The 19,954-nt window shown below is 37.4% G+C and overlaps 1 long non-coding RNA gene across 1 annotated transcript; it reads right to left on the bottom strand.

Moving 5' to 3' along the window:
- Positions 1 to 245: 245 nt before the first annotated feature.
- LOC138724751 (uncharacterized) lies at positions 246 to 12,853 on the bottom strand. Its single transcript, XR_011338102.1, has 3 exons — positions 12,724 to 12,853; positions 7,149 to 7,267; positions 246 to 399 (listed from the first exon to the last, which is right to left on the bottom strand). It is a non-coding gene; the product is annotated as an uncharacterized lncRNA (long non-coding RNA).
- Between the last annotated feature and the right edge of the window lie 7,101 nt (positions 12,854 to 19,954).

The following is a 19,954-nucleotide window of genomic DNA, read 5'->3' as shown; positions in this document are numbered from 1 at the left end:
TTTTAGTGCAGAACTCAAGACCGCAGTAAGCTTGGTATAGGATGAACTTACAGGGAATGTGTGGATCTACCAGCCTCAGTGTTTCTTGATCATGCATGTATTCTTATGCTATCAGAGGCCCAAAAGAAGGCAGTAACTGAAAAACGAGCCTTAAGATTGGCATTGCAAGCAATTCTCAACACAGCAGGGTAGGAGGTTCACAGGATTTGTTGAATTAATAGAGAACATGGCCATACTTACTTGAAAATTTATAGGGATTTTCCCGTATCTTCTGTAAATCACAAGCTATGGAATAACTTTCTTCCTTCCTGGCAAATCCATTTACAGAAATCTCTGCCACTCCACTAGAGGCTGAATTGGCTTATTCTACAGCTATGTGCACTCTTCAAGGACTTCCCACTGAGGAGGAGAAGAGCGAAAACATCATTAGGATATGTTTCAAAAGTTTCACCCTCTTTCACTGGCTGCTCAGTGAAGGATGTCAGGCCACACATGTTAGGACATTTTTCAAGTCTATGAGAGCTGGATCCTCCGTGCAACAGGCAAAGGAATATTGGCTGAAACATGACTGAAATAATAGCATATTAACATAAATGAGAGTCAAAATTAAATCTTGGTATACAAGAACACATTCCTGCACATTAAGCATAAAACGAACAGTTGTTTGGGTTTGGAGGTAATTTAACCAGCTTCCATACATGGTCACAGAGAAGGGAGGTGAATTACTTTTTCTAGTACAGTTACTGGGGGACAGGGTAAACCCTTGTCCCAATGTCAGCATCAACAAATGCCAAAAAACTTCCAGCCCCTGAATCAAAATATTAAATCCTGAGAGCTGAGGTGGAAAAGCCTCAAGCACTAGCTGCGGCCAAAACTTCAGAAATCAACTCTTGATCTGAAAGGAACATAAAACAAAGCACTGTACATTCATGCGTTTTTTGTGTGCAGCTAAATTAACCCACTGTAATGGGGTTAACCCAATACTTAGCCAAAGTCTGCAGTCCTTCAGGACAATAAATTGTTTTGTACCCATCCGCTTAGCCCTAGAGTTTGAGGACAAATAAAAAGCAAAGTTTCCTCAGAAGAGAAGACAACTATAAGAAAATGACAGTAGAGCATCTGAGGGACATCTGGTCTTCACGTAGATATTAGAAAATGCTATGTCACTTATCCTCATTTGGTTTGCTTTTTCTCTGGTATCTGCAGATCATTATAAGCACGGAAGAAAATAATTACTCCTCTCCACATATCAGGCCTGTCCTGAGAAGACAAATATTTTGTGTGATGCACTATTGCAGAGTTCAACCGTGCTATAATTAGTGGCTGTGAAGAATCAACTCCACAGCTGTCAGCACATCCATCTCTATCTTCCAAAGGGATTTGTGATATGAGTTGGAAAAATATGAACACGTAGGACTCCCGAGTAAGTTATTTCAACTTAAAGGAAAATATTCATCTGATAAGAATACCACAATTCAGACCTTTGTAAAACTTAGTCACAAAAGGCCCAGTTTAAAGTGTCTAAATATTAATTCTAGAAACCATTGTTGTTTTAAATGTTTAATTCTTTTGCTGCCACTTTAACATGTTTTTGATTGAACATAATCATTGACTTTTTTAAAAAAAAGAATTTTGGAAAATGACATTAGCAGCAATATCTGCAAATACTCTTTCAGTGAACTCTCAAGGAAAGGTATTTCCTCATTAGTGAAACCTCACTCTCTGATGTAAATCAGGGAGTCATGAAGCTCTGGACTCTCCCTACACTAAGATAGCACAATGGCTGCGCTGGGGACCACTGAGCCTGGGCTTGGGTTCTCCAGCAGTCTCTGCCATTAGCCTGGTAGGTGAACAGGCAGAAGGCAGGTTGGGGTTCCATAAATCCTCAGCCTTTCGTCCATTTGGATAAAACCAGCCTGTATTTGCAAAACGGTTCAGTCTTGCAGGTTCAGCAAACAATATGTGATTGAAAATGTTCTGACCAATCCTGCATTGTATTGTTCTTCAAGGCAACAACAGTATTTGTTAAATTCATCAGATTTAATCATATGTCCCTAGGTCTGGAAATAATTTGAACCTGCATTCAAACTTTGTAAAGCCTCTGAGAACGGTGGAAACAAAAGATCCAAAAACCAATACCAAACAAAGATTTAGAGAGCAACTCTAGAACCAATTAGTGATTTGGGCCAGTTTTTATCTATCATACATTGTCCCTTCTGAATATTTGTTATGTTTCTAGATCAAGTGAAATAGCTTTATTAAGGACAAACATGTCTTGTATATAAATTGTTCTTGCATTTAACCCACTGATAAACCAAACTAGCAAAGTTGAACATGAGTAACACACAAAATATATATTTACACATACACGAGAAAAAGTGATCAGAATGGCTTGAGGCATTGAAAGAAGCAATAAGACAATACTAGTAAATACTAGTGCAGGACTTTTGACTGAAGAGTCATATTACAACAGTAAGTGTCAGCACAGTTTTTCTTTGTCAGCATACAAGAGTTTGTTAGCTGTCATGCAAACTAAATATAGCTATCTACAGTACCCTGTAGTGTCCTCTGAAATACGAACAACCATGTTCATTTTAATAACATTCACAACACAGTCAGAATCAAATACCCGTGTTTTCATAACTGAAATTTAAGATCTGATTCTTCCCTGACATAGGTATCGTGCTGTCTTTTTACCTAGGCAATGGGGACACAAAACTTTCTCATGGGAAAGATTTTTAATCTACTTTGCTCAAGCAGAGATGGCTATGGAAACAGAAGAGCAGTCATCTAGCTTTAAAGCAAGGGTTGAACTGACGGTATAGTGTACCACAGTTCTACTACCATGCCTCACTGCAGCTTTGGTTTGTGTTGTTGATGGAAACTCAGCTCTACTACATGAAGAGAGCAGAGAAAAAGGGAGGAAACATAAACAGGTTTTGGTACAAGGTCAGCATTTTCCTGTCAAGGTGACTTCAGGTAAACATGATCTATAAGGCTATACTGTTTTACAAACTACCAAAAGTAAATAATCATGAAGAAATTAAAGAGATAGTTCTGTCCAGTAATATCTTGTCTGATGTATTCAAAAAATGTAAGCTTGTCAATCACTGATCTCAGTGAGAGTAATCTGCAAGTAACATATTTCACCTCAGGAAACACAGACTTCAGATGCAATTGTATTTTAAAAGCAAATAATACGAAACATCTAAAGCAGATATCCACAATTACTACTGCAATTTCTACCATTTACACTAGCAGGAGTTCTGCCATTGCCTAAAATCTATAATTCAATGCAATTTTAAACAGTAAACTATGTACAATATTTTCAAAGTCAAGGACAACATTTTGGTCAGAGGCAGCAGAAATATCAGAGAAGAGTGGCCATAGCAACTTTATCACTATTCATGTCCAGCAAATGAGATATCCTGATGTAGTTTTGTAAGCGTGGGCATTAGCTTTAAATAGCTCGAATAAAATCTTGCTTACTCAAGTCTACTCAATACTTAAGGAAAATTCTAGTGAGCACCCCTGCGGTTTTACCTAACAAACATAAAGGAAAAAAAACTCTAGCACTGTCACATTTCTACATGTTCTAATCCCCTATAATTTTTTAAGCTTAATAAAAATTGCTAATAAACATTCTGGAGGTTACCTAATCTCTGCTAGACCAGAGTAAGGTTAGTATGAATTGGATAGTTTTGCTAGTTGATGGATGAAATTGTTTTCCCGTCAGCCAAGTTAGTTTTTCACATATTTTATAGTTCACTTAAGCCTTTTTGACTATGCAATGAAAAGCAGAAAAGTGGATGTGGTTAAATTTTTATGGATGGCTAACGTTTTTATCTTCAGTACTTTTAATTATTTTAGTGAGTGAAGTCACTGCCACCTCATAGTATTTGAATGATAATTTCTTTTTTTGCGATAAATCCTCTTTAAAGACATATTCACTCAGATTTAGTACATCAAAATATCAAAATATACAGAATAAAAGATTTATTACATTAACCAAATTAATAATAGAAAGATCAATTAATCAGTATACTGTAATTTAACTGAAGCTAAGAATATCAGTTCTCTGACTCTGTAATGCATATAAAAAGTGTGAGTCAGAGAAAGGTTTTCAAATTATCAGTATAGCTTTTCCAGCCTGAGATGACCATCATCATTAATTAATAATAGACAATAATGTAAGCTGTTGTAAAAGATAATAAGACCAGGTTACACTGTCACAACCACTTAAAAAATTAACAAATCTTCTTCCAAGGGCCACAGTGTTAGTTTTCTCCATGATAATTTCAAGGTGATACAGTGAGACATACAGGAATACTAGACATGGGTTGAGTGGTTGAGACAGGCCCATCAAGTTGAGTTAGACTGGTAAATCTTCCTCGTTAACTAATAGACATACCTTTAGTAGATTGGGCTGTTATCACTGGCTAAAAAGGAACTTAAAGCTCTGGGCTGGTTGAAGTTCCAGTTGTCATTTGATTTTGTTAGAGGAGTTGCCTTTCTCTGACAAATAATCTGCTAAAATGTCTTGTTCTGTATTACCTGTAGAATGTCACAGGTGTACATGGTATTGTACAGATAAGTACGAGAAATGGTTGTGGCTGAGAGGGCAATGGTTTAAATTAGACATTAAACAGAATACTGAAAGCACGCAATAGTAAAGGAAGCAGGAAGAAGAGATGCATTTCATCAATAACAGACTGGGTCTTAATGCACTTAATTCTCAGGCCTTACTTATTCTTGTTATGGGTCTCTGAACACAATGGCAGCAATAGCCTAGTTTACATAGCCCCCTGACTGCAGTGGGTTAGACACAATACACAGGTAACACAGACATGTAATAAATAAAGCTGAGAGAGGTGCACCGATAGCTCACCCATATATTACATGTAGCCACTTGTGTGCAGTTTTTTTAAGGTAGAGAAGCAGAGTACAAGTGTGCCATATCCAAACCTTGAGGCTTCTGCAGCATCTGCAGTTTGGTGCTGTCAGTGCTAAGTGGCTTGGAAAGATAAATGCACAGTGCCCAGTGTGCTTATGAGCTGGATTTCCAGTTTGGCTCAGTCTCTTGGAGGCCTGATCAAAGTGTGGCAAACAAGTGGTTAAGAGCGTTCAACTTTAGACCAAAATCCCCAGCTCCACACCATCTAAATTAAGGCTTTTTCCAAGCTTATAAAGTCTGCTTATTCATTTCAATCAGGACTTGACTGTATGTTAGGGAAGTTACAAGACCAAGTAAAGGGAGAATTAAAAAGAAAAGGGGAATAACACCTGTCTTTGCAGCTGGTCAACAGGCAGACCTTTAATGTGCTGCCTGCTGGGAAACAGGGATGGTCTCATGTTACACTGAGCCTTCAGCAAAGGATGGAGTTTGCAGAAAGGAATCCTGCAACTAGAAGATGTAAGGCTTGGGCTTCAGCCAAAAGCAATGGAGAATAGCATTAAATGAGAAGTTCCGTAAGTCCAAATGCATTCAATCACTGAATAACACACAGCCTTATGTCTTGAAAGAATTTAAAAAGAAATTTAAGTCATCAGTGCTGAGCTACCAGTTGTTTCTAATTTTGAAGAACAACCACTATTTTACCCTTAACTACCACCAAACCCTTCCCAGAGTGACCATAGTCACCCATAAACAGACCAAATACCTTCATTTAGGAAGAACAGACCAAGCCTGATAAAAGCTGGTATGCTACTCTAAAAACTGCTTTAGTGTTTGAAGCAGAATTTCACCTTTCATTAACTAAATTTACCATGGTAAGCGGCACCAGTTTTGCTTTAGGTTGCACCCTGAGAAGCTCATTGACTGCATCTGGAAAGTCATTAAAGAAGAGTGATACCAGAAGATTAGTTGAGAAATATACATATTGGCAGACTTTATGGAGAATATCATCTTAAGAACAGCAAAGGAATACTTTAGCATGAAATAAAAAATAAAAGTTGAACTGAAAATCCTAAAGCCATGAAACCTGCATAGTTCTACACTGGAAGAGTGAAGACAGGACTGTAGAATATCTCACAAAAATGATCAAAACCAGCAAATAAAACCACATAGTAGAAGCCAAAATGCCCTTTTTTCATAATCTCAATAATACTGACTGCTGAAAGGGTTAAAGGTATAGACAGTTGCATAAAGTGAATATCAGTAATGATTTTCAGCAGCGATATCTAATTTTGGTTTCATAGAGTGAAACAAAGAGGAATCTTTTTTTCTGAGCATTCTAAAGCATCTTAAACTCTCCTTGATTTGGGTAAGATATCAGAGGATGGTAATCTCCCTGATGAGAAAGTCAGTGAGGGACATATGTCCCCCCCAAACATTGAGAATTCTTCATTGAGAACTGTTGGAAAGACGTCTCACAATTTCAGGAACCTGATAAGACACTAAGAATTTAAGAAAGAGTTATTTGAAATCCTGTGATATTTGAAAGGGGACTTATTTGATGAGGTAGAGTTTGATGTGCTAGAGTTTGACAAATTATTAACTGTTTTAAGATAATATACAGATACAGTTTGTACTGGCCCATTCAAGTGAGCAATGGGGTTTCCATTAACAAGGCTACTTGTTGTTTGGGATTTTATGACAGAAAGTAACGATCCTTTAGGAAAAAAGAAAAAAAAAAGAAAGCTATAAACTTTATTTTCAGGTCTCTGTTTTCAGGTTCATTGCCAGAGATTTAATCACGTAAGATTCCTTTAATCCTCTATTTTATGACTCTATTAAACAAATGATAAATAAAAATTTCCTCTAGACACAGAGTGTGGGGAGGGGGGGAATCACCAAATATTGGAAAAGGATCCAGGTTTTCAGACAGTTAAAACCTCAGATTGGCTGGTATTCTTTTCTGTACTTATTACAGTGAATGCTGTCATCTGTTTCTTACTTCAAAAGAAACAGTCAAAATGATAAGCAAGCTAACAGAGAAGGAAGTCTTATAATACATACAGATTATTTTAAAAAAGCAGAGTATCCACTTGCTCCCTGTGGATAGAATATTTTCAGTCTTGACATGATAATTACTGGTAGAAAATTGCGACAGGCAAATATTCAACAAGCTACCATTTGTGATAATAGGGCACATACAGATGAGATCAGTTTGATTTCAGGTTTTTGCATTACACACTTTAGGTTTTACCTTTTATGTATCACAGTAGGGGTGCTTCTTTGTGATGAGCCTGGCTGTGCACTCTCCATCCATTAGATCAAAGGTTGTTGACTGAAGATACTGAAAAGTTTGCCAATGTAAAACATGATCTGTAACAGACCAAAAGGAAACCTAATAAGCAACAAGAGAAAGATCATGAAACTAAAGTCACACACAGTCTAAGGGTAAAGAAAAAGACACATAAGAGAGAATATACATTCACTTCCGCTAGATAGCTAATGCATCATCAATAGTGCCATCAACAAGATTTCGCAGCTGATCAAATATGCATCACACTGGCTTTTTTCCTGATTGTTGAGCATCATAAGTGCTGACATTTTAGCACCTCGGCGTTTAATTCCATCAACTGCTGCTCAACCTGACAATCGCAAAATGGATGACTGAAAAGCCAGTAGTGTCAAAGACCCCTTGCCTATACATTAATATTGGACATACACTTCCTTGAGTGGTTGCAGACTATTCAGTTGAATGTAGCTCATTATGGGTGTACTGTAGAGGCAAAATCCTGTGCCAGCCTGTGCAGGAAGATCAGGAAAAGTCATAGACAGAAAACTATAGCACACAGGATGTGCAATAAACCCTGGGAGCTACCACAGTCAAGAAGTGACAATTGCACAAGTATGAAATGCAGGAGAGGATTTCACTCACATGGTGCCTGTTATGCACCTTTTCACCCTAGCAGTACAGTGAAGAGTAGAGAGATCTGCAGCTTCTCTCCATTCCATTCTTCTCTCACCTTACCCTAAGAATCCAAATCTGGATTTGAATAGCTTTGTAGGAGACTGGGAGAAATAAGAGCTTTCTGCATCTCATGGCAGGAAACAACAGATGCCATTGCTACAGGGAATAAAAATAATTTGCAACAAAACTGAGTTTGTATCATTCCATTTTTTTGTTTCCCAAAGACTATTAATTCACCTTTATGCTTTGCTTTTCCTTCATATATCAATGACAGTACCATAGGATTTCCTGGTTTTACAACTGCTCAAATAAAAGAAGCATGAGACACAAGCCAGGGCTGAGACACAGCCACCAGTAATTTCTTTCATTTCTATCTATAACCCACATAAAGAAGCACAGGTAATTTTAGAAGGAACAGAATGCCAACATATATTTTTACCTTGGGATGTCCAAGCTGTAGAAGTACCTGCTCAGGGATAAGCACAGCAAGTAGGAAGAAAAAGAACAGAAAACAACCCAGGAGTTGGAAGGGGAAGGATGGCAAATGGGGGGAAAAAAACCACAAAACCCAAGAGGTGACTAACAGGTCATCCATGAATATTTGCTATCAAAGCCTGTGGACCACAAAAAAATAAAGAAGAAAGAACATATAAGACTTTAACCAGAAAAAGAATCATGTCTTGATAGCGTCACAACTCATCTTACAAATGTGACTGATTACTGCAGTTCATGGGTTTCATCCACTGCTGTACACACACACACAGAGTGTGGGAAAGAGGAGGATGGCCATGAGCTGATGTGATAGCTGCTGGCTCTTGCTACCTTAAAAGGGAAACCTGAGAAAGTGCAAGAACAGCAGCACTTAAAACGCGCAGGCAAAGGAGGTGTCAGTGCTATCACACTGGAGGGCACTACGCAAGTCAAAGATTCAGCACAGTTCTCAGGCAGATGGACTTGTGGAGACACAAATAAAGAGATATTTGAACCTGTAAGCAGGATATAAAAAAAGCACGGGAATACAATCAACTCCTCTGTGAGTTTTGGTGACAACTACACATGCTGGAACTGTGCACTATGATGCCTCATACAAATAGTTCTTAACCTAAATAATAATAATCCTCATCATCCCATAGCTTGAATGAATATATCTCTTTCTTTAAAAAGTGTCATCATTCTCCTGACAAAAGAGAATACTTAGCATCTTCTATGATCAGTAGGTAAATATTAAGTGGGGCAGAGCTGCCTAACTCTACATGTCACAAATACGCCTACTGTGCTACCAGAACTGTTTTTTGATAAGTAATTGGAAACCAGCCTATTTATACTGTATAATAAACAGCAAGTGCTGGAGTGTGTTTAACAGGCAACAGATACACACAACCAAATGCTATGCCCTCTGCATGACAGCCACCAAGGAAACTAGTTGGACATAGACTCTACAATTTCTTATGGAAGGGAAGAAATGTCATTTAAGGTAATGTGTACAACTGGTCAAATCAGAGCTGACAAAAACATTTACTGACAAATTCAGCTCTTTTTCCAATCACCAGCTGTTTGCAAACAGACTACTGTTGTGTTTGTTGTACTTGTAGAACATACAATTGAAATGCCTGAGCCAAAGCCCCAAACTCTCATTAACTTCACGGGGCTATGGGAAGGAGCTTTAGATGAACAAACTTCACCCGAAGTATTTGTGAAATATTCATTTGGACTCTTTCCGACTTGTTATTTATGCTGTGACACGGGTCGTTTGCATCGTATAGATTTTTTTTCACTTGTAGATTGAATATATGAAATTAATAGTTTAATAGCAAATAATCTTTACACAACCACATTCAGATGAGACAATGTGAAGAATAGCCATCATACAAATATTTTTAGCAGTACAAGCATCCATAAGTGGTTGATACCAAAAGGCTGAAATAAGTCTGAGATGTTCAGAATCAAGGCAGTTGTTTGTGGTTGTAGTTTCAGATTATTCAAGAAGATGCTGCATGGATCATTAGCCCGAAGCAGAAGTCTCAGAACAGACTGCATTGCAAGCTGATGCATTGGATGATGAAATAACTGATTAATCTGTCCTCCTTTTGAATGAAGAGAAAATCAAACACTGGGATTAAACATGTAACTGCTTCATTTTTCAGGATCTGGAATTATAACGTCTGTCTCTACAGGGGGAAGTAGTTGTCTTTATAATTCAGCCCTACTATAATCTGTTATGGTTAACAGCAGTAATAACAGATCTGTTCTAAAATACTCTAGGAAAAATCCTTCAGCGGATTTACCGTTTAATAGTGAGATTATGATACACTTACTTTTACAGAATAACATCCTCTTTTCATAATCCAACTGGCTTTTAATAGATTTGTCTGAGGACTCACGGGACATGCCAGATACAGAAGGATATCATCACCTGATCCCTAGCTTCTTCTAAATGTCATAAGGAGTATGGATCCTATTTGCCTCTCTCATTTGAACATGCCAGAAAGTTTCTCTTTGATATTCAGGCATTTTTAAAAAATAGTCCTTACTCTCCTGTTTATAGAGTAATTTTCTCCATCTTGGCCTTTATCTACTAAATAGTGGGTGTTAAAACTAGAATCTCATAACCACACTGTCATGGAGCAATACATTTTCTTTAATAAGGCATGGTACATGACAACATAAACTACAGTATGCGTTCTACAGAAATGCCACCCACCAATGCTGCCTGTGCATAGACATTTTGGACTACCTTTCTTTTTTTCCCCAGAAATTCCTTCTCCTAAAATACAGCTAATGCAGATCAGATTCTGATTATTTATGTTATCTTGCCAAGAAACACCCCTCAAAGGCACTTTAATGACCTAGAAGTTTGCAAGCAATTGGTTGAAGCTCTGGATGACTGTAAGACGCCTTGTGGCACATCATATAGATGTTTTCTATCACTGGATTCTGATGTTTATTTTCCAAATACAGAATTATAACTTTTACTACAAGGAGCACGCAAACACTATAAAACCAGTCAAATGTTTAACATAATAAATAAGCTTGAACTACAGTTGTGCTATTTGATTTACATTAATTTATTCCTTCTTGATACTATCTTGGTAGCAGCAGGTAATGAATGTGAAGAAAATAACATTGGCTTGAGCGTTCAATGTGATACACAAACATTTTTATAAACTACCTCAAAAGCTCAAGAAAAAGCGAACTGGCAAATAATGTCGGGTATGATGAGCTGAGCCAAGAATGTGATTTTGGACTGTTTCCATTGCGGTTTTCACTTCAGAGTAATTTGTATGATTTGGAAAGCTAGCAATATAACTCTGTGTAGGGATGGGTTATTCAAGGTAACCTCTGTGTTTAAAGGATGGGGTATTTTTATAGCCATGGACTAAAAATGAGGTCACATGCTACAGCTACCTAGAGCTAGGAAGAAGACAGAGAATCTACTGTTTTTAATTTCTCACATTATCTTGTACCATACAGAGACACATCTTTTACTGTTCTTAAAATACATAGCTATTACTATGCTAGTGGCATGATGAGCAAAACAGCAACGCCTAATAAAATATCCCTCTAGCAGAAATACGAACTTTTCATATTCTTTAAGGCTAGTGTTCACATTGAATTCCTCAAGAAATGCAGTGAAGTAGAAGCATAAGCACGTAATATTTGGAACTTTTAAAATATATTGGCTTTTAATGCATTCCTAGTTCGCGTGGCAGCCCAGACGGTCCATTTAATGCTACATTTTCTCCATGATAAATCTTGAGCTAATTTCTAGAATATGGCTAGAAATTATTAAGCTGCTAGAAGTTGAGATTTGTGGTTTGTATAGAAAACCGCAGCAACCATGGGCTCAACACAACACATAAATATACCACCATCGTTTAACATATTTGGATGCAAACAACATTTTCTTTACCACAGAGCAGATAAAAGAGAAAAAGCATCAAAGTTATCAAAGAACCTTGAAATCAGACATTAATGGAAGTTTTATAGTGGGACCTTTTAAAGACTTGGGTCCAGATCTTTGTCTGCAGTAAATTTTCAATGAGGGAAGTGGAAATACCTAATTTACAACAATAAAAAATTGGACCTTTAATTATAAGGTCAAGATAATACAGACATTAAATTCTCATTTTACTTCCCACTACTTGCAAAGATTAAAACACTTCCAAGTCTTCTACAGGACCAATCTAACATCAGTTCTGGAAACCATCCACACTTTTAAGATCATTTAGAGAAAAATTCATAGGGTCAAGGTCTTGGGACATCTTGATGTACTTCTCTAGAAGCCAAGTGAATAAAAATCAAATAACAAAACATCATAAATTATGTAGCATTGTAAAGGAAAATTAAAGGAATGATAAACAATATCAACTAAATAATACAAAGAATGGCACTTTATAAACAACAGATGTCATTTTTTCCTACTTCTTTTTTCAAAAAGGTTCAATTGGGATTTTTGATTGTTACTTCAAAACAATCTTTCAATTTACTGACACGATCTAAGGGAGAACTTCAATCATCTTGTGGCTCATTCCATCTTATAGAGGTTCAGAGGTGTAAGAAAGGGTCCTGAACCACACAGGTTTTCCACAAAATAATTCCTTAGCACAGACGTTAGGTTATTTTCCCACTCCTTCTCTTTACAAGCCAATACATCACATAAGTCCTTGGCAGGATAGGTGGCATGCCAGGGCCTGGTGGGACATTGCACTATATCACCAAGGATATATTGTACTCCTGGGATCACCTCAGGACTGGGATAACATTAGTAATAACTCAGATAAAAAAATTATTTCAGGATTAGAGCATGCATGCACAAACACACAAAGTTTGGAGTCACCCAGTCATCTAGTAATGGGATGAAAACCTTGCCAGGCGCAGCAGCTTCCTTTATCCCTCTCGCCAGGCAGCAATGTCACATGCTCAGAATTCAGCACAGAAGACAGACCAAAGTCCTTGTAATCCTTTTAAGAGGCTCTTGATATCATCTGAGACAAGTGAAAATGAGATTTGTGGATAATCTCTGTTCATTTTAGCTCCAAATGCCTACAAAGAAAACATGACTGTAACCTGCTACATTTTACACTTTCAAATTTCCCCTTATCTTTTGCTTTTTCTGGAGTCATATGGCTCATACAAGTGGAAATATAGTGGTGATTTCTAGTCCCCTGGACTTTTTACAAGTGCAAACATAGTAATCGATCCATTTTTTCCTCCAAATGACCCCAATGGTATGCTGTAGAGAGTTACACTAATAAATGAGAACGACCACAGCTGTTGTGATTAGAAATCTTTGGTACGCCAAACTTACAGGTTTTCTACCAGTGGTTATTGTAAGCCTTTCATTTTCAAAGCTGGCGCAGGAGCAACCAGCAAATAAACCAAACTGTCCAGAAACAGGCAAGATCATTCAACCTATGAAGAAATGCAGCACTAAGACAATGTGATGCTGCCTTTTTTCCATATATTTCCCTGGAGTCAATATATAACAAGAATTAAAAAAAACACAGACTGTCAAAACTGAACAGAGTAGATGATTCAGTAGTCAGGCTCTGATCTACAGAGCGTTCACTGAAAGCTCTGGTTTTTTTAAGGAAAGTTTCCCTTTTCTTACATAACCTTCTACACTTTGCTCCAGCAGGCTAAGTGAGGGAACAAGATTAACAGATACGAGATATTTTTACTGTTTCGTCCAAAGATTCACAGAACTTTCTGGGATTTTTAACACTTGTTCAAAACAATGTGCAATTCTTCATGTTGCTATATAATTCAACATAGCCTCCAAGTCATTTATACTGAACAATTTTAGATAATTATTTAACATCCTTCTTCAAACTAATAAATCTGCTGAATTGGTTTTTGAAAGGAACCGAAGTGCTGCTATTAAATGCCTTTGCAAAATAACAGCATTATCAGAGTGGAAGTCATTAAGCTGCTATTCCTACTGACTGTTGTTTATGTTACCGTGAACTTAGCCATGACAAATGCTTTCTGAGTTTACTTACAGGAAATATATTTGCGTCAATTAGCACAGATTATATTATTGAGGAACAAGATCAGTGAACCATAATAAATACGGTCAATGTCTGTCTAAATCATGACATCTCTTCATCTAAATGCAATATCCCAGCTTAATTTATTGCATTTCTTCCTGTTTCTCTGCCTTTACCAAGGATTTATTACAAGCAAAGGTAGTGAAAACAAAGCATGTACCAAGTATTAAATGAGCTTCCATTACAACACAGTTCTTCTGATACGATTCGCCTGCTTCACTACCATGAGGATCTGCTGTTGATATTTTTACCATCAAGTCCTCCACATAATCAGTACCTTCAGCTTGCAAGAGGTCTACCACAGACCTGAAAATCAGGAGCATTTTCCTTGCATTACACAGCTCCACCAAAGTAAAAGCTGAGGGAGCGATAGCATCCCAAATTCAAATGGAGGACCAGCTGCACAAACACATGACCCAGCCTGTGATAAAATCCTTTTTCCTCTCTACAACAGCAGTAACAATGTCAGAGCTCCTTGAATATAGAAACCCCCTTTCTCTAGTGGGGGAAAAACAGTGAACAGTCCTATAACGTAGAGCATCATAAGCTATTAGTTAGCCTGGAATTAAAAAGTGTAAGCTTCAGGAGGTAAGTTCTTGTGACAGTTGTAAAGGTCAACATTTCAAGGTCTTCTGCCATGCATCAAGCACTAAATTCAGATCATCACTCACATGCCCCTAACTTCACCAACAGCACTGAAGACCTGAGACTCCCTGCTCAGGGCTGAAGCCTTGCGATGAGCTTGGCATCCACACAGGACAGAATAGCTCTGTGCTGTTTTGCAGATGAAAGCAGTAAAGGTCCTGTGCCAGCCTGCCAGCAATGTTTTCCTAGCCCATGTCCAAAACCAGACAAAACCAAAACTCTTCTTTCACTGACTTTAAGGGGATGAGTAGCATTGATACAGGGAGCTGAAACTCAGGTAAGTAGGACAAGACCACCTTGACACTGGATAGGAAGAACTCTGCTTCAGGACCCATACACATGAGCTGAAGGTTTCCTCATTTTTCTTCTCAAGCAAATTCCCTAAGTATCCTACTGTATTTTTTATTCTGCTCTTACTCGTAACACTGAAGTATCTTCCTTCAAGCACGCATTTTGAGATGTAGGTCTGATTTTTGAAGGATCTCATCACGGGAAACAGATTTAGACATGAAACAAAAGGTCATATCCCTAATTATCAAAACCTTAAAAATTTTAACCACCAAAATAGATGTCTCCACGTATAAATTAAAAAAAATCTTGTTACACAAAGTTGTTATTTCAAAACATAGCAAATAATATAGCATTAAGCAAATTTCCAAATAAATCTGAGTTTAACCATTCTTGTGCAAACAAAACAAAACAACTTCTGCATGTTCGGCCTTCTAAAACACGTTACCAAATATTTGAGTGCAAAGCAAGGATTTTGTTGATACTGAGAAATGAGGCATGCAAACTTTGGAGCTAAACTGGTCACTGGTGAATTGTAAAAACCTAATAATTTCCATTTATTAAGTAATCTATTGCTATTTGTCCCAGAAATTGTTGCACAGGCACACCATACCACCCCCAAACCCTGGTGTATGCTGCTATTCTTCTTCTGTGTTTTTCAAGGAATATAATGGAAACTAACAGTAATAATGAAAACACTAGATTTCTTACATTGTTATGGGAATAATATAGATACAAATTATTATAAAAAGAAGATAAATTAAATGCAGCTTTTTTATCCTTTCCATTTTTTCCTTAATTTAATTTCTTCACTTGAAAAAGAGGAAAGAAATGCAGGAAAGGAAGGGGAAGAAATACAACAAAGAAAGGAAGATGTATATGTATCGTGCCTCAGTCCAAGTAAAAGATCTTTTCTTCTTTTAGTACTTCTTAATGATCTCTACTAGGTCTGGCCTAATTTCAACACACACCTAATTTCCATCGACATTAGTAACTGATGTGTGCTCACATAAAAAGAATATACTTTACTTTGTCAAGTCTTAAAACTAGACAACAGATTTAAATGAAAACTTGGAAAGTGAAGACAAGTGAAGTATATAATGAGCCTATGAAAGAACATAACGGAGAATACTTAACATATCTGAAAAAATTTCACAGCCATGATAGAAGGCCTAAATAAAGCATGTAAATTAATAAAAGAAGACTATCTTTATATAACGACGCAAGGAGAAAATAGTAAAAATTGCATGTAATGCAAAATCATTGTATTAAAAGCAAGCAAATGAAGAGCACTTGAAATATTTACAAGGTAACTTATTTTTGTGAAGGATGTTGAGGAATGAAAATGTTGCAATTATCAGACAAAACTAATACCCAAAGCCACACACTTTTTCAGCCTTCAATTCACATCCAACACTATTTAACCCAATAATTTACATTGCTTCCCAATTTTGTTCTCTGTACTATAGCAGTAATTTTCCCATATGTACATCAATGTACAGTTAGATAAATTAATATTTCCAAAATTAGAAATAATGTCTCTGGAAAGATGAACAAATATTGATAACGTTGAGCAGGAAACAACAGGTACTCAGATGCAGAGTACATCTCTGCATAACATAGCCCTAAGGGCTGATAAGGCCATCAGCTTACATGGAGATAGGACAAATTAAGCTAACCCGGGAACTGTTCTTCAGATTTTAAAGAGGTTATTATGCAGCCTTTCTCAGTAATTCAGGTCTACTTGATTTTTAGTCATTTTTCACTGATTGCCTGAACAAGTCCCAGAAATAACAAATACTCTACAAAACAGCATAGAGACGACCTAATTGTTTTCATTTCTTTCAGTGAGCTAAAACATCTCACCTCATATCATTGCAGAGCCCTTAGAATTTTTAACACAAAGATACCACCAAACAATGAGCTTCTGAATATTATCTGTCAAGATGCTTTGAGATATTTAACCACAAGAGAATGTTGTAGAGCTGAATGAAAGATTTTGGTACATCCAATGTGGAAAGTTTCAGTAACGTTTACAGTTTCACACCACATTTGATTAAATCAAGTGCTTCCTCTGATTGCATTTGCATGAAGATTAGGAATTAGAAACTGAATTCATGTCAGCCAAGATTTGTGAGCTTTCACAAAGACTTCATTAAGGAAACCGCGGCAAAGAGTTACATCAAACTAACTAAAACATCTTTCACTCCTTTCTTCTATTCCATCTCCAAACAGAAGAATTTAGTTTGGGTCAATAAAAGCATCTGCATTTCATATTTGGAAAAGCTTGAGTTCAATATGGAAGGATTTTTTTTTAATTATTAATTTTTACTACTATTAGCTTCAATCTCAAAGCAGCAGTGGATCCACTCACCATGTACAAATTTTCTTTTTTGTCAACATTTTTCAATTTTCTAAAAGTTGACCCACTGGTGAAAAAAAAAAAAAAAAAAAAAAAGCATGCTTTTACATCTCCTTCAAAAACTGTATAGCCAAGAAATTTCCAGCCAGACAGCTTAAGGACAGTGGGAATTTTCACACAGAACATCTTAAAAATATTATAAGACACCCAAGAAAACATGAATAGTGCTTTTCCTACATCAATATGACCCTCTTCATATCCATCCAAGAGAGCAGAAGCAAGCTATAGATTACATTTTCCCAACTACAAGCTGTTTACAAGACCTACTCACTTTTATTCTAAGACAAATTTTTTTGTAAGAGGCTTATATACACACATCACTCCTTAATCTTTTCCTGCAGGCAGTCAGATTTAGGACTAAAACCAGTAATGAGACAGACAATAGGCCTCTCACACACTAAGCAGGTACCTACATCTTTTAGTAAGTCTAAAAATTCAATACAAATTTCAGAACCTAAGAGCTTCTACTCACCTACTACCTCATCCTGAAAGCACCTAATTTTCCTGTAAACGCTAGTTATTACTAATAAGTGCTTCTATCCATGATCTAAGCCTTGTAAGTTTTGACATGGCCATAGTTATTTTCTTTTCTTATTTATCAGATGTATAAGCATTCAGAAAGTTAGCTTTTTCTAGTCCATGACCACCTCTGACCTAACAGTCCACATACTCAGGCAAGATCCACATGGCAAACAGAGAACAATTCTGCAACAGAACCAAAACTCATCATCTCCCATCCTACAGACTCATCAAGAGAAGGCCCTACCCACAGGACCTCCAGGTATCCCAGGGCAGGGTGCTCTCAGGCCTTCTTACTGAGGCTAGGTTTCTTCCAATGTTCAATCTACCCCATAGGAATTATTAATCAGAATATAAAACTCAGTATAAAATATTTTAGCTGCAAATCCCTCAGTATAAGCAGAGGACTGCAACTGCAGAAAACCCAGCTTGATTTTAGAGGCATGCAGATAACGCTCCAACAAATCATCTATATTAATACCCTTCCACTAACAAGCCCTATATTTCTTACTCCAGTTGTAACCTTCTGTGTTTGTAATATAAAGAAAGTTATTCAGATCTAATTGGACTATTACAAAGAAAACTTTTCATATCCATTTAGGATGAAACTAGATTTTGAACTCTCCAAATTTCCAGCAGCTACAAAGTCATTGTCTTACTGGCCTTCTTACCACAGGACTGGCACACATGGAAACCAAAGTATGGGCTTAAACAGGTTTTCAATGAGATCAAATTTCTGAAAGTTTTCATCCTTACACCAACATCTGAAGTACCTGATAACCTAAGTTAACAGGTGTGGCTTGTTCCAAGAATCTAACTGCACGGTAAAAAGTTCAGGGAAGAAAAATACTTAACATCTGTATGAAAAAGATGTACCTCCATCATGCACAGCAACACCACTAAAGATGCTGTCTCATGGTGTTACATCAGAGAAAAGTCATAGTGCAACCAGAAGCTGATAAAATTTTTGTTCATTTATTAAGCAACAGCTCAATGATGGAAGTTGTGACAGACATAGCCATGTAAGCAAACATCATCGTAACAGCTCTGTGTCCTCACATGCTGCTGAAGATTGACACATTTTCTCAACACAAAATTGCAAACACAAGTAAATCTGTAGGAGTGCTCTTAATTCTAGATACAGGAAAAAAACAGAATGCAAACTCTAAGCAGCAGCTGCAGCAGCATCAACAGTCTCTATTGGTACGGGTGCTCTACAACCCTACACCCTACATCAAAACTTCTGTGGGATACCAGGCGAATGTCCCTTCAATTTTGCAAAATGGTTGTGCAGTTCCTTCAATAAAAGTGATGCCATTTGTAACTTTGAATGCAGAAGCACGCATGATGAAATTTCATCCCTTAGAATAGCCTGAATGCCAGTGAAGAATTTGACATATTCGATATTGCCAACTGACCAAACAATGTCCCTGCATGCTTTGACTTTGCCTTGAGATATCAGGAGTCATAATATTAAGCCAGATGGAGATAGTCTGAAGGACTGAAAACTAATCTTAAACAAATTAAATCTAGGTTCTGAATCTAGGGAACAATTCCACAGTTAAGTGCAGAAAACAGAAGGGGATCCTCTCCTCCTGCTCCTAGGTATCCCAAATATATCAAATGCCTAGATAAACACCTACAGGTTTCTTAGTCACTCACCATGTCCTTTCTAGCCTGACATGCAACTTTCCAGTCTTCTCTGGAAAGCTTGCCATGGCAAAAGCTGTTAGCTGGGAATGTATTTAGAACACCTGGAGATGCCCAGTTATCTTAGAAGAGCATAGCTATTATACTGCTTCACATAGAGATCAGGACTCCAAAACCATACTTTTTGGGTGGAAAACTGGTTGGATGGCTGGGCCCAAAGAGTGGTGGCAAATGGAGTTAATTCCAGCTGGAGGCCGGTCAACAAGTGGCATCCCTCAGGGCTCAGTGCTGGGTCCAGCCCTGTTCAATGTCTTTATCAATGACCTGGATGAAGGCATTGAGTGCACCCTTAGCAAGTTTGCAGACGACACTAAGCTGGGAAGAAGTGTTGATCTGCTGGAGGGTAGGGAGGCTCTGCAAAGGGATCTGAACAGGCTGGACCGCTGGGCTGAGACCAATGGCATGAGGTTTAACAAGACCAAATGTCAGGCCATGCACCTGGGACATAACCATCCTCTGCA

This window comes from Phaenicophaeus curvirostris, chromosome 10 (genome assembly GCF_032191515.1).
Source record: "Phaenicophaeus curvirostris isolate KB17595 chromosome 10, BPBGC_Pcur_1.0, whole genome shotgun sequence".
NCBI lineage: Eukaryota > Metazoa > Chordata > Aves > Cuculiformes > Cuculidae > Phaenicophaeus > Phaenicophaeus curvirostris.
Note: the sequence above shows the minus strand (reverse complement) of the source record. Positions and strands in the feature narration are given on the sequence as shown.